The sequence below is a fragment of the Helianthus annuus genome, chromosome 5 (assembly GCF_002127325.2).
Source record: "Helianthus annuus cultivar XRQ/B chromosome 5, HanXRQr2.0-SUNRISE, whole genome shotgun sequence".
NCBI lineage: Eukaryota > Viridiplantae > Streptophyta > Magnoliopsida > Asterales > Asteraceae > Helianthus > Helianthus annuus.
Window position 1 is genome coordinate 13,623,670 of NC_035437.2, and position 23,435 is coordinate 13,647,104.

The 23,435-nt window shown below is 35.4% G+C and overlaps 1 long non-coding RNA gene across 1 annotated transcript; it reads left to right on the forward strand.

Moving 5' to 3' along the window:
* Positions 1-20,572: 20,572 nt before the first annotated feature.
* LOC110938579 lies at positions 20,573-23,077 on the forward strand. Its single transcript, XR_002591501.2, has 3 exons — positions 20,573-20,698; positions 21,578-21,669; positions 22,851-23,077. It is a non-coding gene; the product is annotated as an uncharacterized LOC110938579 (long non-coding RNA).
* The last annotated feature ends 358 nt before the right edge of the window (positions 23,078-23,435 follow it).

The window sequence follows — 23,435 nt, forward strand, 5'->3', positions numbered from 1 at the left end:
CCCGATGTTTCCGCCATCGGTTGGGGTGTGACAAGTATTGTATTAAATTATAAAAGATTGAAAACTTTGGGTTAAAAGTGAAAAAAATACAAGGGTTAAAACTTAAAATACAAAATATGAAAATATTTGGATTAAAAGTGAAAATTCAAAATTTTTTTTGAAACACTCCCAAAGCATAGGGTACTACACACAATGCAACAAGAAGTTGCTAATTTACAGGTTTATAATTATTCAACCCAAATAATTTTAAAAACTATTTTATATATAGTTAGTTGAAATATTATACTAATCAATTGGCCTGTATATGGGTGACCTTTCTAATAAAATAAAAGTCTATAAAAACTTATATTATTAGACGGGTAGATTACGGGTAAGTTGACTACTAGAAATATGAAGTATCTGGATAGACCCAGGAACCGTTTAATAATTAAACTATAAAAATACATTGTATTTGAACCTACTCTATTTTTAATGAAACTTGGTTCAAAATGTAGATAAAAATATTCTCGTTCTAACGACATATCTATTATTTTCTAGAACGTTATATTTTACAAATTGTACACGCCAAATAAGTTAAGTAGTTAAAATTAATTATGATATATATAATATATAATTGAAATTTGAAACATGTCTCATGAACATGTTTCGTGTCTAAATTAATGTTCCATTTAATATATATTAAATAATAACTGATAATAATATATAATAATAATAATAATAACTAGGGAGGTTCTCCCGCGCTTCGCGACGGGTGCCGCTATCGTACTCACCTGAATTGAAACCGTTTGAACAACATATCGGTACGATACTGACGCTCGTTGTAACACTCGAAAGGCAAAACCCAAAAATAAAGTCGTTATATGCCCAAAAGGATATCGACACATATTTTACATAAATCGAAAACAATAAAAACGAATATGAGCAATGTCTTCCGAAATGAATATCAGTATTAATTCCGATGGTGCCGATACCAGTACTGATATTCGATTGGAATTGACGTAGTACCAATACTCGCTATAGTATATGATAATTAAAAAAACTCTATACTACCATCGAAGTTGTTCACAAGGTATCAATTCAATTTGTCATGGTAAAAAACAAATGGTATGAGTTCGGTTCGTCAAGGTACCAATATGGTATTCATACTCGCTATAGTTTATAATATAAAAAGATACTATATAGCACTATCCAAGTTTCGCACGGTACTTGTTCGGTTGATCACGGTAAAGAACAAATAAAAATCAATTATATTGATCCGTTTGATTTTGAACAAAGCTTTTAGCGGAAAGAAGACAAAAATAAATATGTCGCATATGTTATGAACTTTATAAAGTATTGCATTGTATTATTAGAATAATGAAAAAAGTAATGTCAATTTATATATAAAAAACTAAATGTGAGTTAGGTTTGATAAAATCTACGTTTATACTTCGATTACTTAAACTTTACCGCTCACAACTCAATTTCAGGAATAAAATGTATCAATATATAGAAAGAGTAAGACATGTCGCAACAACACACTCAAAACTATATAAAATATCGTATCTTAATAGTTATAATAACATATAAAATCAATTAAAATATATTAATAAAACTAGGTTTATCATCCTAGCCGCGTTGCGGCGAACTTCTTTTTTATTTAGTCTGTATTTACATGTGTTTTAAAATCACTATGAGCGCGTTGCACATGAAACCACTAACAAAAATAAAAAGAAAATGTAAAAAAAAACAGTAAAAATAATCGAAAGAAAATCAACCAAAAAGTTGTATGTTAATGATGTTGTTCGTATGAAACCCGTGGTTAGAGATAAGCAAATAATACTGAGTACCGGTACCGAATTTCCCAAACCGAAGGATCCTAAGTACCAATTTGGTACCGACTTTTGCCGTTCGTAGTACCGGTTCACTACCGATTTTTACCTTCATATGCCGGTACCGTAACCAGTATTTTCGGTATCGGTTGCCACAGAGCTCATCCCAACCCATGAAACTAAAAAAAAGAAATCATTAAAAGTTGAAGAAAATCAAGAAGAAAAGGTTGTACGATACCATTGTTGTTTGTACGACACCCATGATCAGGGATGAGCAATGGTACCGTGTAGCAGTACCGAATTTCCCGAACTAAAAGATTTTCAAACTCAATCCGGTACCGACTTTGGCGTTTTCTATATCAGGCCGGTGCCGATTTGTACCTTCATGTACCGATAATGAACCGTACCGTACATGTATTTTCGATACCAGTATTGATTGACACCAAACTTATCCAACTGAGAAAATAAAGAAAATAATAATAATTAGTATTATTATATGAATATCTTATTATTATATAATATTATTACTATTCATTTCCATTGTAAAATTAATATATAGTAATAATAATAATTAATTATTAAAAACAAACATTATTAAAATAATTATAAAATACTATTTATGATCACTTTCTATTAATATATATAATAATAATAATAATAATAATAATAATAAAGTAAAAATAAAATATATCTAATTGAAATATTGAAACAAGTTTCGTGTCCCCTTTTCCAACATTAGTGTCCCAAATTTTAATCAAATAATAAAATAATAATATATGTTATGGATAAGTATGTAAGTTATATAATAATAAAAGATTTCAATTGTTAAATCTACAAGGGACGAGTGGCACTATATGTGTCCCACCTAACATTCAAAATATAAGTACATGTCTTCTGTAGTATGAAGGATCAAGGAACACTCAACTATAAATAGCACCAGGCACATCCTTATATTTTCCAACTCTCTCGAAGTTTCTCTCTCTCTAAATATTTATTATTTAATAAAAAATAAAGTCATGCCTCGTTTTAAATATTGTAACTTCCGGTCACCACTACCCTTTCCGTTTGATCTGGAACCCATAACTCATGTCAGGGCTCTGCCCGACTAAGTTCGTTGGGATTCAGTCTCGGGACATCGGGATAAGGTTGAATTAGGGGTACTATACTTAACACGAGTGCATTATATATTTTTAATAGCCCAAAAGTTATACCCAAGATTTATATCAGGAGATTTTATAGCTGAACCCTAAAAGTTATAAAGTGGGTCCATTCTCTTTTCTCACCGTTTTATTTCCTTTTTGTGATTTACCAAAAACTATTATTTATTATTCTATTTTGTAAACAACTCTCATCAAAAGTCATATCTATTATTTTATTTATCCAATAGGAAACCCTAGTTGAGACCCTCAAGTAATCCTGCATAAACCCTAAAATTTTCATAACAATTAGAATCAGGATGAGGGACCTAAAACTCAGGGGGGTATTCCCTACTTGACGATTATCCATATAACTCGCTGTAGAAATCGAACTTATCAATTCCGTCGACTCAGCTAGGCTACCAGGACACGAAGCAACCCTATGATGAAATTGGACCCGTCGCGCCACACGAAGGAGACAGGTCTCCCTGTCGCGACACGCGAGGGAGACTATTTTCCAGCTATAAATAGAAAGGTGTGGGACTTAGATTTCTGCATTTGAACAACGAACAAATTCGTTTTACACTTCGAGATATCACCTAATTACTACCAAACACACACTAGCTCGAATTCTGCTACGATACAGGGTATTAACTTGATCGCTGCTACGATTCAATATCCGATCGATTGAAACTATCCGACAGGATGTTTAAATGCTATACTTTGTCATTAATCGTGATTCCGACAGGATGTTTGAGTGCCTCCCGAACTCGGGGTGTACTCTGTCATTAGTTGCGAATCCGATGGATGTTTAAGTATTGCACTTTGTCATTCGTTGTGAGGGTATTAATCTCGTGAACTTATCGTAAAAGTTGTATGCAGTTAATTACCTAGTTTCGTGTGCATTATCGCTTAAATTAGGTTATCAGGCTTATCAGTAGACTAAACACTACCCCATACACTTACAATCAAAGTAGATGCTAATTCTTAGAAGAATCTGAATCATGAAGCTTGTTAATTCAATACTGCATGCTTATAATGTGAGTCATTCTCTTTTTATCAATTGTTTTACAATACTCTAAATTATTTTTCAAAGTTATAATTACAGGGATTAAGTCTTTGTAGTCTTCAATTACAGCCGGTATGTGGGGTATTGTGCACATTACTACTGTTTTTATCAGTTTAGGTGGGCGTACCTAAATCATGATACACTTTTAGGTGAACGGACCTAAATAGTGATATACGTCACTTTTGGGTGAACAGACCCAACAGTGATATGACCACAGTCACCGAAACGAGTCGAGTGACAAATACTGTGGGTAGTTGGTTGACATGAAAACATTGTAATCGCTCTTAATACTTTGAATTATAACAAATATGTTTTTGTATAAACCTGAATGAACACACTCAGTATTTCCCTGCTGACAAAACCTTTTTAAAACGCGTTTCCGGTAATTACAGTAGATTGGAGTAAGAAGTGGATACGGCACCAACAAGACTTACAGAAGTGGATCATTTTTATCAATTAAATGAAATTAAGAAAAAATGTTTTATATAATAGGGTTTATCCCTTATTAAAGCTACCATTGTAAAATATGGGTTTTATCCCATATATTTAATAAATAAAAATCCGGTGTTTCTAAACTCTGATATTTTTCCTAACTCACGGTTCTGATGAAATTTCCGCTGCAATGTTTTTAAAAGAAACCACCGGTACCACTTGGCTGCTCGCGGCTCCCGATTCTGTCCAGTGTGGGTCGGGGGTCGTGACAGAACGTTTAAACACCTGAATTGAAGCATTGTTTTCATCGTTTGAGACAGTATTGCAAGGTAAATTTTACATCAATCAACTTGTATACTCGTTCTAATCAAAAGGCTTAAAATATCAGTTTGTAATTCGAAAAAAAAAAAAACTTAACCCCGTTAGGCTATTCTTAACGAAGTCTATTATCGGTCAAAAGTGGAACAGTTCGGATTAGTATCAACAAATAACTGAGTTAGGAATATTATCGGCCAAACTAAGAAAGTTTGAGTTATTTATATCCAATTTGCCTTTGCTTTTAACAACCGGATCCTCAAGTTTTTCAGTTGATCATGTCTATCTCCCTCATGTATATGAAACCACATAACATCAGATTTGTTAGTCTGTTTCATTTTATGTAACTACATATCCTCTCAAGTGTAAACACTCAATTTGCACATACTTTCTCTGAATTACAAAGAAAGTGCGTTCGAAATGATATTTTAACACCAAATCTACAGAGTTCCAACTCATTTAGAATTAATCAGTAATTTAAATAACTAGTATGTAAAACAAACGGTTACAAACTAATGGCAGGTAGACGAGCAACAAGCTGCACCGCTACCCCTTTCTGAATAGCAAACCTATTATTCTGAATTCGAGCAACTATATATTGAAATCAATATCATGCCATATTACGATCATGTGATGCATCTCACATCATTTTTATGTGAGTTAATTGTCATTTTCGTTCCTATAGTTTGTCCGTCAGTTTAGACCAAAATTCAAATTTGTACCATTTCTGTCTATGACACTCTGTAAACATGTCAGTTCCGTCCAAAAAAGCATTAATTAACTGTCATTTCCGTCCATGTGGTTTGTTTACTTATTCAATTCAACCTTAGTTTTTTTGGGCAAAATTAACATGTTTCAAAAATGTTAGGGACAGAAATTATACAAATTTAAAATTTAGCTTGAACTAATATAATTGAACAAACCATAGAAACAGAAATTAAATTTAACTCCTTTTATATATTTCACACAACATCCGACAAATATGAGCATACCACTCTAGGGATAACTTATATTAATATTACCTAGTTTTAAGCCCCCCCTACCGCGTTGCGGGGCGTGGGCGTAAAACCGTGCTACCAACGTCGTGGGCGGGGTAGAACGGTGCTAAAAAGCAAGCCAAAAACGACCAAAATCGGGTAAAAGCGAAAGAAAAATACAAATTTATAGCATCTTGTAACTCACGTGATGTAAAATGTAGATGGACTCATATTTAAATCAACACGTATTAGAAAATCGAGAAGGTCAAAAAGTTTTTCTTTTTTGAAAGGAGGAGAAAGCTGAGAACCTTAAAATTGAAAGGGAAGTAACTGAAAGAAAAATAAAAGAAAAATGGAAAAATCCTTGAGGAACCACTGACCACTTTGATGGCCAATTCGGCTTGGTGTTGATGATGGTCTTGCCAAAGAATGTCTTGTGTCATGATTGTAATTAGAGTAAACTGCAATTTTACCCCTGGGGTTTAAGGCAATTAGCACTCTGACCCCCTCCCTAGAAATAATTGCAATTTACCCCCCATCATTGTTGTTCTGTCGCAAGATTACCCCCCCTGTCGTTAAAGAACTTAACACTTCTGTTTGTTGGTATGTAAATGACTATATTACCCTTCCTTCTTACTATAACAACCCTAACGGAAACCGACACCCTCATAAAATTTTCGACACCCTAATATACCTTAAAATGTCCTAATATGTCTTTATATGCACCCCGTATGTGAAAACCGAGCCCGAAATATAACATAATTTATAAAATAAATTAAAAACAAGAAATTTTAAGTTGAGGCGGGCCGCATGGGACCTCACCTCAACTTAATGCGGGCCGCGCGAGGGTGTAACCGGACTTCGCCAAAACCTTAAGTTCATGCGGGCCGCGTATGATCTCGCTTAAGTTAATGCGGGCCGCGAGCGACCTAGAATGAGGCGCAGCCCGGTGATGACACTTGTCATCACCATGTCAAGTCTAGAGGGTGACCCAGCCAAGCTACGTGTAACAACCCTCGTCAAAACTATTATTTTATTCAATAGGAAAACTAATTAAGACACCCAAGTAATTCCGCACAAACCCTACGAATTTCATTACAATCAGAATCAGGATCAGGGCCCCTAAAACTCAGGGGGGGCATTCCCTACTCAACAATTATCCTTATAAATTATTATAAAAATCGAATTTAATAAAATCGTCGACTCACTAGAGCTAGTTGGACACGAACCTACCCTATCCTACTTTGACTTCCCAGGCGATACGCGACACAGGTCTTGGATTCTTCCGCGACACGCGGGAGGCACCAATTTTGGGTATAAATAGAGGGCCTTGGGACTTGCCTGAGGAAGTTGAAACGACGCACAATTTCACTGTGAACGTCGAGATAGAGCTAAAACACTACAATTAACACACACGATTCACGAAGTGCTGCCGCAATCAGGGTAATAACTCGATCGCTATTACGATTCATTTTCCGAGATCAATATATCCAAAGAATGTTTAAGTGCCGCCCACATTGGGTTATGCTTTGTCGTTTGTCGATAATTCGATAAATGAGTTGAAGCATTATACTTTGTCGTTTGTCGATAATTCGATAAATGAGTTGAAGTATTATACTTTGTCGTTTGTCGTTAATACGATAAATGAGTTGAAGTATTGCACTTGGTCATTCATTGTGAGAATTTGATCTCGTGAGTTATCGTAAAAGCTGTATTGATCATTAACCCGGTTGTGGGTGTGCATTATTATTTAAATTAGGTTAATTACAGGCAAATCAGTAGGCTAGACTCTGCTCAAATTGAATCTGAAATATATCAAGGCTTATCTGTAGACTAAAACTTTGCCGTAGAAATCTGCAATGTGAGTTCATTTCTCTTTTCTCACCGTTTGTGAGTCCATTCTCTTTTCTCACTGTTTTGTCACCTTTTTGTGATATAATTATAAATGTTTTCCAAAATCATAAAGGGTTACCTGTTATACTTACAGTGATTAAATTTTTATATTCTATGAATAATTGCTGGTATAGGAAGTTTTATATTATTTGATCCTTGTTACTATTAGCCAGAAAGATAGCTAATAAAAGCATGATCACAATCACAGTAAGAATTATACCTCAGTATCCATAACATATAACTGTTTTAACATTAAATCGTTGACAGATTTATAAAGTATATATCATAATAATCAAATATAAAGGTATCCTACCTTGCGAAGATTATATTGTTAATCACGTTAATAGATCAAATATTAAATTGACATATTATATTTGATAAGTAGTAATAGTTTGATATGAATTTATATATGTCATTTTATGGATTGAACGGCTTTGTGCCATAGGTAATATATTTGACAAAGTAAATGTCACCGGACACAACTAAGTCCAGAGTCGCTAGTTGAGAGAATGATCAACAGTGACATGACCAAGAGCACTAGTTGAAAGAATGATCAACAGTGCCATGAATAGAATCATTAGTTCAAAGAATGATCAACAGTGATATGACCAGAGTTACTAGTTGAGAGAATGATCAACAGTAACATGACCAGATGCACTAGTTGAAAGAATGATCAACAGTGTAATGAATAGAATCACTAGTTGAAAGAACGATCAACAGTCACAGGAATCGCCTAGTGACCGATAAAGTGAATAATATTACAATGTAATTACTGGATAAGATTTACTATTGGACGAAAGTATGCCAATAAGTGATGTGATCACTGTTACATCGGAACTACCTTATGTGACAATTACTGATTAAGTTGGGTAGATATAAAAATCTTAATGCTGTAAAGTATAACAATATATTTCCTAAAATGGAATGAACTCACCAGTAATTATTACTGATAAAATGTTTTTCAAAACACTTTTCAGGTAATTACGTTAAAGTGGAATAAAAGATGGATACGGCACCGAAAGGCATCAAGATGTGGCTTATCTTAATCAAATTAAGAAATATTGTTTTATGAAATAAAATTTATCTTTATTAAAGCTACCATTATAAAATAGGGATTTATCCCATTTATTTAAATAAAATCCGGTGTTTTCTAAACTCTGATATTTTTCCTAACTCACGGTCCTGATGAAAATTCCGCTGCAACGTTTTTCAAAAATAATCACCGGTACCACGGGACTGCTCACGGCACCCGATTCCGTCCAGGGTGGGTCGGGGGCCGCGACAGAAGGTGGTATCAGAGCCACTGATCAAAGTCACTACTTTGAGCCTACAAGTGTTGTGACAATTATACTTAAACTTAATTAAAAGAGTTAGGAGATTGCTATTAACTGGTAGCACATCTGATAGCATTCGAACTTAAACATAAGAAGAGATGCCTTAGTATCAGCTAAGCCACCTGTTTAAGCTAATTAAGTATTGTTTCAATACCTAAACAATAAAGTCAGAAAACTGATACAAATTAACCCATGTGTTATACATGAATATAGGTATGTCAATATGCACATATAATGCTCCGGAGGTATTATTTTGTTATTCTGTGATATTAATAAGTAAAAATGTTTGCAAATTCAGATGTCGAACGAAATACCCCATAATCCAGAAGATCATGCTAATAATGAAAATCCTTTGGATGAAAATGCTATAAATCTAATAGCTCAAGGAATAGCTAATGCTTTACCTTTAATAATTAAAGCTGTTAAAAATCCCGTAGAACCCACCAAAGTTGCAAGTAGCAAGCATACCCGTGACGATAGTTCTACCCATTGTGTCCATAGTGATAATAATGATATTACCAAAACCCCATTTCCCAAGAAGAAGAAGGCGATGACTCTCGGATGCACCTACAAAGAATTTCTTGCCTGTAAACCAACTGAGTTCGCAGGAAGTGAAGGTGCCACGTCTGCTCTGCGATGGTTGGAAAAGACAGAAGTTGTTCTTACAATCAGCAAATGTGCCGAAGAAGATAAGGTGATGTATGCATCTAACCTCCTTAAGGAAGAAGCCTTAGAATGGTGGAATACAATTCTTCAGGCAAAAGGAAGTGATATGGCTTATGCCATGAACTGGGACAAATTCAAGGAAGTAGTAGAAAGAAAATTTTGTCCTCCTTATGAAAAGGAACGAATAACTAACAAGTTCCTAAATCATAAAATGATAGATGTGAATTGTCGTGAATATACGACAACATTCTTCGAATATGCAAGAATGGTACCAACTCTGGCTTCGCCAGAACCCGTACTAATTTCTCGCTATATTTGGGGATTAGTTAGCGAAATCCGAGACATAGTTAAAGCCGCTAGACCACAGACGACCGAAGAAGCAGTTGAACTAGCCAATATGCTGACAGATGGACTAATCCGCACAAGAGAAGAAAATAAGAAGAAAGAATTAGCCCAGAAAATTTTCCAAGAATTCAATAAGAAAGAAACTGAACCGTCATTGAAACAACCTATCTGCAGAAACTGTAACAAAAAGCATTCAGGAAGATGTCGTTTTAGGAACACACCCTACTGTGACTTCTGCAAGATGACCGGGCACATAGAGGAAGAGTGTAGAAGGAAAACTAACGTCTGTTACAATTGCGGAGAAACAGGACACATCAAACCATATTGCCCAAAACTAACCAAAACACTTAACAACAGGGCCAGAATAACCGACGAAGCTAAGAAGAACGCGCAAGCATTTGTACTTACTACGCAAGAAGCAGAAATGATTCCAGACGTAATCACTAACATATAGTATCTAAGCTAAGTTATTACTTGACCCTAATATAAATAGAAGTTTTTAAATAAATAAATTTTGTCAAGTACATCATCTATTCGAAACCATAATAGACTCGTTTGATCGTCACTTTCATTGAATCATTTATTTGGCCACGATCACCTTGTGGTGACGTTTTCATAAATTTGAAGCTTGTGCTAAATCTCGTAGTACCTCTTACATACGGATTTAATTATTTATTCATGTTGAATCCGCTTTGATTTATTCTATCAAATCAATCTTAACACAATCGTGTGCTAAGATAATGATACACACATTCATTTCATATTTCCGTGTATCTCTCAAGTGCCTCGTAATCTTTATTGCCTTATCATTTTTTTTGATCGAAAAACTTTCTTTCAAATCCAAAATAATTCATTTGAAATATTCGAACTTACTTCATTTGATTTAAAGCATGGTGAAACTCGTTTCATTCACCGCTATTAATTTCCATCCCTATGACACCTTGTGGCGTCATAATAAATTTGTAGCTTGTGCTATTTCTAATTTCACTCCTAAACATGCGAATTTTGATTTTTGGTTCATATTCTTGATCAATCTTAATACAACTATGTGTTAAGATAACAGTACACAAATTCGTATCATATTTCGGTGTACTTCTTAAACATTTCCTTCATCTTTTGATCATTTCATTATCATTTGAAAATCCTATTCAATTTTACTTCATTTGAGCTTTTAGTTATATACATGGTGAAATTCTTCGGTCACCATAACTTTTGAATCATTTCAATCATTACGACACCTTGCGGAGTCGTTATCAACTTGTAGCTTGGGCTAATCCTAATCATACGATCCATTCAAACCCACGCATGTACTTCGTTTAACTCATCATTTGAAAGTAGTCTTAATACAATTATGTATTAAAGACAATGATACACTAAACTCTATTTCATTTCGGTGTATCCTTGCAATGTCAACACATTGATTTTTCTCTGGTAACGTTTCGGTAGTTGACAATCATTTTCATACTTCTATTTCATTTCAAAATTACTGATTCTGAGTCTTTCTCAGTTGCCAATCAAATTGAAAATGTTATCATTTCATCTCATCCATTTGACATCAAATTCTTAAGCTAATCTCAGCTGAACCATTGAGTCCTATCTATAGTATAACTTGTATTTACTTCCGTGTCATTTGTTGACTAAGTAATGACATAAATCTAACAGAAATATCATAACCCAAATCTCGAGGACGAGATTTTTATTAAGGTGGGGAGAATGTAACAACCCTCGTCAAAACTATTATTTTATTCAATAGGAAAACCTAATTAAGACACCCAAGTAATTCCGCACAAACCCTACGAATTTCATTACAATCAGAATCAGGATCAGGGCCCCTAAAACTCAGGGGGGGCATTCCCTACTCAACAATTATCCTTATAAATTATTATAAAAATCGAATTTAATAAAATCGTCGACTCACTGGAGCTAGTTGGACACGAACCTACCCTATCCTACTTTGACTTCCCAGGCGATACGCGGCACAGGTCTTGGATTCTTCCGCGACACGCGGGAGGCACCAATTTTGGGTATAAATAGAGGGCCTTGGGACTTGCCTGAGGAAGTTGAAACGACGCACAATTTCACTGTGAACGTCGAGATAGAGCTAAAACACTACAATTAACACACACGATTCACGAAGTGCTGCCGCAATCAGGGTAATAACTCGATCGCTATTACGATTCATTTTCCGAGATCAATATATCCAAAGAATGTTTAAGTGCCGCCCACATTGGGTTATGCTTTGTCGTTTGTCGATAATTCGATAAATGAGTTGAAGCATTATACTTTGTCGTTTGTCGATAATTCGATAAATGAGTTGAAGTATTATACTTTGTCGTTTGTCGTTAATACGATAAATGAGTTGAAGTATTGCACTTGGTCATTCATTGTGAGAATTTGATCTCGTGAGTTATCGTAAAAGCTGTATTGATCATTAACCCGGTTGTGGGTGTGCATTATTATTTAAATTAGGTTAATCACAGGCAAATCAGTAGGCTAGACTCTGCTCAAATTGAATCTGCAATATATCAAGGCTTATCTGTAGACTAAAACTTTGCCGTAGAAATCTGCAATGTGAGTTCATTTCTCTTTTCTCACCGTTTGTGAGTCCATTCTCTTTTCTCACTGTTTTGTCACCTTTTTGTGATATAATTATAAATGTTTTCCAAAATCATAAAGGGTTACCTGTTATACTTACAGTGATTAAATTTTTATATTCTATGAATAATTGCTGGTATAGGAAGTTTTATATTATTTGATCCTTGTTACTATTAGCCAGAAAGATAGCTAATAAAAGCATGATCACAATCACAGTAAGAATTATACCTCAGTATCCATAACATATAACTGTTTTAACATTAAATCGTTGACAGATTTATAAAGTATATATCATAATAATCAAATATAAAGGTATCCTACCTTGCGAAGATTATATTGTTAATCGCGTTAATAGATCAAATATTAAATTGACATATTATATTTGATAAGTAATAATAGTTTGATATGAATTTATATATGTCATTTTATGGATTGAACGGCTTTGTGCCATAGGTAATATATTTGACAAAGTAAATGTCACCGGACACAACTAAGTCCAGAGTCGCTAGTTGAGAGAATGATCAACAGTGACATGACCAAGAGCACTAGTTGAAAGAATGATCAACAGTGCCATGAATAGAATCACTAGTTCAAAGAATGATCAACAGTGATATGACCAGAGTTACTAGTTGAGAGAATGATCAACAGTAACATGACCAGATGCACTAGTTGAAAGAATGATCAACAGTGTAATGAATAGAATCACTAGTTGAAAGAACGATCAACAGTGATATGATCACCTTCACAGGAATCGCCTAGTGACCGATAAAGTGAATAATATTACAATGTAATTACTGGATAAGATTTACTATTGGACGAAAGTATGCCAATAAGTGATGTGATCACTGTTACATCGGAACTACCTTATGTGACAATTACTGATTAAGTTGGGTAGATATAAAAATCTTAATGCTGTAAAGTATAACAATATATTTCCTAAAATGGAATGAACTCACCAGTAATTATTACTGATAAAATGTTTTTCAAAACACTTTTCAGGTAATTACGTTAAAGTGGAATAAAAGATGGATACGGCACTGAAAGGCATCAAGATGTGGCTTATCTTAATCAAATTAAGAAATATTGTTTTATGAAATAAAATTTATCTTTATTAAAGCTACCATTATAAAATAGGGATTTATCCCATTTATTTAAATAAAATCCGGTGTTTTCTAAACTCTGATATTTTTCCTAACTCACGGTCCTGATGAAAATTCCGCTGCAACGTTTTTCAAAAATAATCACCGGTACCACGGGACTGCTCACGGCACCCGATTCCGTCCAGGGTGGGTCGGGGGCCGCGACACTACGCATTGACCGGAGGTCAACGCGGGCCGCGTAGGCATTGTGCTCATGTCACGCGGGCCGCGAGAGGGTGCGGTTTCAGCACTATAAATAGAAGGCAACGGGCCTTCAGTCCGTCGTTCATTTCCTTTCTTTCTTACTAAATTTCTGAGTAGTAGAAGTAATACCCGGGCATTATACCCCCCTAAATAGCGAGGTTCTGCTTTGTTGTAAGTATTATAACCCCTGGATTCGTATTAGATACTCTGCCCGATTGATCTAAGGTTCCGTAACGGCTGTCGTGGTTCTGCCCGACGTAGTCGTTGGAATGCCGTCTCGGGGAGGGTATTACTAATGTTAAAATGGGTTATTATACTAACACACGTGTATTTGTGTAAATTATAGATTATTCCCAGGAAATCACTACTGAAAACCCTAAAATAGCAATGTGAGTAATCTCCTTTTTGTTACTAGTTTTTACAAAACCTTAACCTTTTTACAATGAAATTTAGCAGTGATTGAGTCTTTGTAATTCTACAATTACTGCCGGTATGTTGGGGTTTTGTATACAAAATTGGAGTAACGTTACCATTGGACGAAGAGTTAGCCAATGTGTAATATGACCCTCTAGTCAGACTTGACACTACTGAATGAGTAATTGGGTAGATATAAACATTGTAATCGCCCTCAATACTGTTAAGTTTAAATAAAATTTATATTTCTTGGTTAAACTGGGATTCACTCACCAGTATTTTCCACTGATAAAACCCTTTTTAAAACGCGTTTCAGGTAACACAATGTGAAAGCCAATTAGAAGCCAGCTGGACAGCACTGAAGGCTTGGAAAAGTGGCTATAAAAGTTACCTAAATAAAGAAAGCGTTTATTTCAATAAAGTGGGATTTATCCCTGTAATTCAGTTTGAAATGTAAAACTTGGGATTTACCCATGTATTTAATATTATAAAATATGGTGGTTTACTCTGATTTAATATTTCCTAACTACGGTCCTGATGAAAATTTCCGCTGCCAAATAAGTTAATAACGTGATACCACCACAACTGGTTCGCGGCCGCCCATTCCCGGGAATAGGGATCGGGGGTTGTGACAGAAGGTGGTATCAGAGCTATGCCACTGATTCAGCCACAGAAGTGTTCCGCTGACATCAAATTTCAAAGTGTTAGGAAATAAATTACGTAAATACGTGCATAATTGTATTTTCTTGTTATGTGTTATCTGACTATTTGTTAGTTTACAGTATGAGTGACCAAGGACCTTCTGACGCCTATCGTCAACTGTCTGGTTCGCCTAGGAGCGAAGGCACCTCCTCTTCTCAGCCTGCCCTCTCAGGGTATTCTGCTGACACTGAAGAAGGAATCTTTGTGTTTAAGGCTCAGTCTGAAGGGCCATTTCCTCAGAAAAAGAGGGGATGGTTCAGTAGGGGAGCACACGAACGTAGGAAACGCATGAAAAAGTTACAGGATCAGCGAGTGTTAGCCGCAGCTAAGAGAGAAACTAAGGCCTATGCTCAGGATATGCTCGTTAGGGGTATAGCCAATATCCATATTTTAGCAACCACTGCAGCTGACCCAAATCTGGAGCAGATGATAGCACCCCAACCACAACCACAAAATCCTAATCAACCCATGGAAGTAGAAAACCCCGAGAATCAAGTAGAAATGCCTGATTATAACCCGGAAGAGATTCCTAGGGTACCTGCGCCAAATCCCCTAGACCCAAACAATTACGACCCCTGGTGGGACGATGTTAGGGATTATGTGCAGCAAAACCCGATTCAGGAAAATGTGTCGATTCCTAATCTGGGAGCCTACCCAGGGTTAGACCCTCAAGATCCTTATTACATTAATGATATATACGTTAGAGAGATCTTAGAGAATCCCTACCCATACCAGGCCCCGTACCAGGATCACCTCAGCTTCCAAACCCAGTCCTAGAACCTGCACCCCCAATGAGTGCAGAAAATGTGCAAGAACTTAGGACTTTCGGGGAGGAAATTTTAGAAAGTAGTGAAAGAATGCGTCAGGTGGGAGAGCGCCTCGTCTGGAAGTATGACGAGCGCAATATGGATTTTTGGATGAATCCATATCAGTGAAGGTGATGGCAGGAACGGTAGAAATAATAATAATATAATATAATATATGTGTGTATGCGTTAGAAAAAAAAACTACGGATGCATACTATTAGTATTGTAGCTTTACATTTCAGTCAGTATTGTAATTTTAAATTTAGTACTGGTGTGTAATGATGCATAATATATGAATAGAGTAAATGTCGCAATGCTCGACGCTTTTGACCAAAAATGCGTGTCATGTGATTTGCTATATTCAAATATTAATTGTAATATTAGTACTTGGTAAATGTTTAAAATTCAGATGGCCGACGAGGGAAATCAAGATAATCTGAATAACGATAACCAGAGTAACAATAACGTGGATAACGAGAACCCGAACAACAATAACAACGGAAACCCAATGGATAATAGTGCCATTCAGCATATAGTTGCACAAGGAATTATAGATGCAATGCCTTTTATTATCCAAACTGTTAAAGAAGCTGAAAATAAAAGTAAGCATAGCAGTAAGCGACCAACTGAACCAGAAAACAGTGTGAACAATGGACTTATACTTCAAGCGCCCATTCCAAAAAGAAGAAGAACCATTTCATATGGTTGTTCTTACAAAGAATTCTGGTCCTGCAAACCAATAGAATTCTCGGGCAATGAAGGACCCGTTGCAGCTTTACGCTGGATAGAGAAAACTGAAGCAGTTCTGAAAATAAGCAAGTGTGCTGAAGAAGACAAAATAATGTTTGCTTCAAATCTGTTTAGAAATGCAGCCCTAGAATGGTGGAACACTATCCTCTAGTCAAAAGGAAGTGATAGGGTTTATAACATGGAGTGGGAAGAATATAAGAACATGGTGGAAAGGAAATTCTGCCCTCCCAATGAAAAAGAACAGATAGCAAATAAGTTTCTGAATCTTAGAATGACCGGGGTAGATAGTAAAGGTTACACTACCACATTCTTTGAATATGCTAGGATAGTACCAACCCTTGCATCCCCTGAACCAGTATTAATCTCCCGTTACATCTGGGGATTAATTGGAGAAATTAGGCATGTAGTCAAGGCAGCTAGACCACAAACCATAGAGGAAGCTGTAGAACTAGCCAATACCTTGACAAACGAGCTAATCCGAACTTGAGAAGAAGACCAAAGGAGAAACTTATCCCAAAGGCTTACTCAAGAATTCCGTTCTGGGAATTTACAATCATAGGAATGTAGGTTCTACGTCTGCACCTTATTGCAAGTATTGCAAAAGGAAGCATTCTGGAAAATGCCCCATATACTGCAATTTCTGCAAAATATTAGGTCACAAGGAAGAAGATTGCAGGAAGAAAGCCAATAGCAGGGTATGCTTCAACTGTGGAGAAAAAGGTTACATCAAGCCAAACTGTCCAAAATTGACTCCAACTGCAGACAACAAGAATCCTAAAAATGCTAGAGCATTCGTTCTAACTGCAGATGAAGCCAAGATGATTCCAGACATCATTGCTGATATGTTTTTAGTTAATGATATTTTTGCTAAAGTATTATTTGACTCTGGTGCAAACCAAAGTTTTATTAATACTTCGTTTTGCAAACTCCTAAATCAATCATTAACTAAACTACCACAAGAATGTCTAGTAGAAACAGCAAATGGAGAAACCATTAAGATTTTTGAAATCTTGCAGGGAGCAAGAATAGAAATATTTAATCAAAAGTTTATTGCAAACCTTTACCCCATGAATTTGGCTGGATTTGATGTCGTGTTAGGTATGGATTGGTTAATAGCCAATAAAGCCAGTATTTTATGTGATCAAAAGACAATTCAATTAAAATCACCAAGAGGTGAAAAGATTATAATTAAAGGAGATAAACCCTTTAGATCCACTAAGTTCATCTCTGTGATGAAAACTGCAAGTTATATAAGAAAATGATCTATAGTGTATTTGATTTCTATAATCACTAACACTAAAGGAAAAGAATTAAAAGACATTCCAGTGGTGTCCCAGTTTTCAGATGTCTTTCCAGAAGAATTACCAGGATTACCGCCAGACAGGGAAGTCGAATTTAGAATCCATCTGCTACCAGGGACAACACCGATTGCCAAAACTCCTTACCGTTTGGCACCCGCTGAAATGCAAGAACTGAAGAAACAATTAGACGAATTGTTAGAAAAAGGATTCATACAACCAAGCTCATCGTCATGGGGAGCACCGATATTGTTTGTCAAAAAGAAAGACGGATCGATGCGTATGTGCATTGAATACCGTGAATTGAACAAGGTCACGATTAAGAATCGATATCCATTACCAAGGATTGATGATTTATTTGATCAACTTCAAGGAGCTCGATTTTTCTCTAAAATCGATTTAAGATCAGGATATCATCAATTAAAGGTACAGGGAGAGGATATTCCTAAAACTGCATTCAGAATAAGGTATGGTCATTATGAATTTACAGCCATGCCATTTGGTTTAACCAATGCCCCAGCCGCATTTATGGACATGATGAACCGAATATGTAAGCCATATTTGGATAAATTCATAATTGTCTTCATAGATGATATTTTAATTTACTCTAAAAGTAAGGAGGAGCATGCAAGGCACTTGCACTTACTTTTAAGTTTATTAAGAAAGGAAAAGCTTTATGCTAAATTTTCAAAATGTGAGTTTTGGTTAGAACAGGTACAATTCCTTGGACATTTAGTTTATCATGAAGGAATTCATGTGGATCCAACCAAGATCGAGGCAATTACCAAATGGAAAACCCCTGAGTCACCAACCGAGGTTAGAAGTTTCTTAGGATTGGCCGGTTATTATAGAAGATTTATTCGAGAATTTTTCTAGAATAGCCATTCCTTTAACTAAGTTAACCTGTAAATCTGTTAAGTTTGAATGGGGACCAAAACAAGAAGAAGCTTTTAGGATCCTTAAGCAAAGATTGACCCATGCACCTATACTAGCATTACCCGAAGGAACTGAAGACTTTGTAGTCTATTGTGACGCTTCTAAATTAGGTTATGGATGTGTGCTGATGCAACGTCAAAAGGTTATAGCTTACACCTCTAGACAACTTAAGAATCATGAAGAGAATTATTCAACCCATGATTTGGAATTAGGAGCTATAATTTTTGCCGTTAAGATCTAGAGACATTATCTTTATGGTAGTAAGTTTACCATATTCACAGATCATAAAAGTTTAAGATATGTTTTCGGGCAAAAAGAGTTGAATATGAGACAAAGACGCTGGATGGAATTACTTAGCGATTATGACTGTGATATCCAGTATCATGCAGGAAAAGCCAATGTAGTAGCAGATGCTTTAAGTCGGAAATATCACGAAAAGCCAAAAAGGGTACGTTCTCTTAAATTAAATCTGCAAGTAGATTTAAACGAACAAATTAGAGAAGCACAAAAATCAGTAATCAAGGAAGATACTGAAAAATTAAAAGGAATGATTAAGGAAACTGAAAAGGAACTGATGGAATTTGGAGATTTCATAAAAAGAGAACCTGGATACCTAAATTAGTAAATTTACGTCACCGTATATTAGAAGAAGCCCATAAATCTAAATATACGATGCATCCAGGAAATGATAAAATGTACCAGGATTTAAGGAAAAATTTCTGGTGGATAGGAATGAAAAAGGATATAGCAACTTATGTATCTAAATGTTTAACTTGCTCACAAGTTAAAGCTGAACATCAGAAACCCTCAGGTTTGTTACAACAATTAGAAATGCCAGTTTGGAAATGGGAATCGATAACAATGGATTTTGTTACTAAATTACTCAAAACAAGAAAAGGAAATGATACAATCTGGGTGATTATAGATAGACTAACCAAGTCAGCTCATTTCTTACCAATGAAAGAAACCTTTAGTATGGAACAATTAGCTAAACTATATGTAAATGAAATCGTTTCATTACATGGAATTCCTTTATCAATTGTTTCTGATAGGGATAGCCGTTTTACTTCTCATTTTTGGTCAAGTTTTCAAAAAGCAATGGGAACCAAGCTGAATCTAAGCACCGCGTATCATCCTCAAACGGACGGGCAAAGTGAAAGAACAATTCAGACGATGGAAGACATGCTTAGAGCTTGTGTAATTGATTTCGGAGGTAATTGGGATGATCATTTACCTTTGATAGAATTTTCTTATAACAACAGTTATCACACAAGTATCAATGCTGCACCATTCGAAGCACTTTATGGACGAAAGTGCAGAACCCCAGTCTGTTGGGCAGAAATTGGGGAAAAACAACTATCTGGACCTGAAATAGTACAAGAAACAACAGACAAAATCATTCAAGTCAAGGAACGACTAAAAGCAGCACGTGATCGCCAGAAGAGCTACGCTAACAATAGACGGAAGCCATTAGAATTCCAAGTAGGCAACAGAGTATTATTAAAAGTCTCTCCTTGGAAAGGAGTGGTAAGATTCATCAAAAGAGGAAAATTAAGTCCCAGGTATATTGTAACACCCCAAAAATATTTCCTAGACATAAGTTAAAATGTTATGATAAACGGGTAGTAATTTAAGTTAATTAAGAGGTAAATATGGAGGGACTAAAGATGTAAATGCCCAAAAGTTTAGATAATAAAATGTTAAATGATTAAAACCCACACACAACTCGTGTGTGGGATTCTAGACGATCGACAGGAGGGGAGCAAGGAGGGGTGAAACCCTAACTTCACAAAATCCACAAGAATTACTACAAATCTTAAGGAAATCGAAAGAATAATCATCAAATTCTAAGCTCCTACACCTGTTCTTTGAAGTGGTAAGTTCAATTTTGTGATTTTCTAAATTGAATGAAGTGGGTCTTGACCCAAGCATGAATGCATGGCATAGGATTCGTGAAGTTTGGTTAGGATTAAGGATTAGGATAAGAATTATAGCAGAAATTATGTTTGAATTGGGATGGTTGTTGTGATTTTAGCAAAAACCCGCTTGTTCAGAAGCTAGTAATTGTAGGATGATGGAATGAGATCATATAACTAGAACTTTGATTATGAGCTTGATGTGATACATGAATGATGAATAAAATTTATGTAGGATGGAGTAGTTATGTAAATCCAAATGAATATGAATGTTGTATGATGATAAACTAATAAGAATGTGCCTTATAGTCTTGTACCGAATACCATGATTATGATGCTTACAAGGTGTTTGATGAAATGCCTAAGAGAACAAATTTGTGAAATTGTATGAAAGTTGTGGGTAGGTATGTATAGAAAGTGTTTATGGTGTAGTCGTTAACAAGATAATATGCGAAGTGTGCTTTAGATGGAGTCCATATGAAAATTCGGATTTGAATGAATGATTTGGTAAAATCATGCATTAGGGACTTGTACCTTGTGTTTAAATAGTGTGATGCTCACCATGTATTTAACGTGCTTGATTTATAGTAATCAAAAGTGAATGTGTACGAATGTGAAACGAATAGTTTATTAATAAGTAATGATGTCGGAGTTATGTTGTGTACGTATCTATGATAATAAGTTTGACTAAGTAAATGATTGAACAACGTGGTTGTCGGTTCATGTTTTATGCGTGATAAAGTTTGACTATTAAAAGTTTATGTAGCTAAGAGTTGAAAGTGGATGCGATATGAATGATCATACGTGCTAACTATGAAATGGGTATAATGATTTGAAAGGATAGGAAACCAAAATTGACATGGACTCAAGTATGGAAGGCTATCGGATTAAGAGGAAATGAGGAAGTTATGCACAAACTTGGACGCGCGAGGTAAGTGATTTCCATAATCACTTCTTAGTTTGTTTAAGCAGTATAATGTTTAATTATTAAGTTCATATGAAGTTGAGGTCAAATCAATATATTATTTTGATGAATGCATGAACGGGTCGAATAATTCGTAGATGAATAATAAGCCAACATGTACAAGTTAAGAAATACCTTAACTCGGATGTTGGATTTCAAGTTCACATGATAGAATGTTAATTTACAATCATGTAGGAAGAAACGTGACGCAAAATGGATGAAAAATGAGAGAGTTATGTCCGTTTCGGTAAAAATTAATGGCTAGGAAAAGTGCAGAGCTGACACGGCCGGGTGGTAAGCTGACACGGCCTGGTGAAGGTTCTGTGAAAAATATTATTTATGTGATTTATACACCGTAGGCTTCGGTATATTATCTGTGGACTACGGTGGGCCTCCCAAACATGATTTCGAGTGTTCCCTTGACGATTATAAGTTGTACACCCAAGTCTAAGCCTCATGTAATTTATATAAGAGTATGATATACGCATGTAATGATGACTAAGGAGGTGTGTTAATTAAGTTAAGAGAATAGGATCGTATGTGGGTATGAATAATCGGAGTCATGGTGAGTTTAAGTCGTATAAACAAGTACGCGTGATGTGGATAGAAGATATATATATATATATATATATATATATATATATATATATATATATATATATATATATATATATATATATACGTATGTACATAAATATGCGAAAGGCGTACATTGTGTTGTAGTTAAATAGATGCATATAAATGGTTGGCGACCTTTTTACGAAGATGTAGTACTTGAATATGTTGAGATTACGGGTTTGCTAACCAAGTTATTATTAAGTATGTTTGAAAATGCAGGTTTACGAATGTCGGACTTTCGAAGTGTTGATATAGTAATGAAATGATTGAATGTTGGAAGGATAATCGGGTTGAAGTAACTTAAGCTGTTAGAATATGCTATGGACGTTTTAGTTTATACAATATTATATGTTTGGTCGTCACCATCTACTAACATGTTAGTTATATGAGGGTATTTGTCAGACCCATTTAATTGGATAATCGAATGCGTAAGAGAAATGAAAGTACGTACACGAATGGAACTAAAATGACGGTTTTATAAGCAAACAAGTATGACGGCTAACTTTTTAAAGCTTTGTTGTTGAATGTAGGTAAATCCTCAATTTTGGCGACTTGGAGAATCGGAGCGAGCACGAGTTCATGTTATGCCATACCAAACGCTTCCGCTAGCTTGTTCAAATGTTTTTGATCCAAAATTTTTTGTATTGGTTTTTAGTAGTTTCTTGTTGAACGAATTGTAGAATTGTATCTAGTTTGTTTATGTTTAAAACAGGGGTATGCTCGTTTTATGGACGGGTCATGCCCGATTTTTGTTAAATTATAGTATGATATTATCACATTTAGGAAGGTGAAATTTGGGGCGTAACAAGTTGGTATCAGAGCCAAGGTTTGAGGGATTCGAGCAAGAGTATCAGTGCTTGAACTCAAACTGATGGCTCGTGCAAAAGTGTGCTCGCTCCAAGATCGTCAATGAGGTAAAATTTTAACTTTTCAATTAATATAAGTATGTATAGTGTGTTACGGTATAAGTTTTAAGGTTCAAGTAGGTTATGGGTGATAAGGCGTGTAAAATAACAAGTCCCGGGACCCGTGTAGCTGAAAACGGACCCGGTAAATGGTCGGAACACTAAAAAGAAATTCAGCAGCGTTTCAGCAAACGGGAGGCCGTCGCCGAC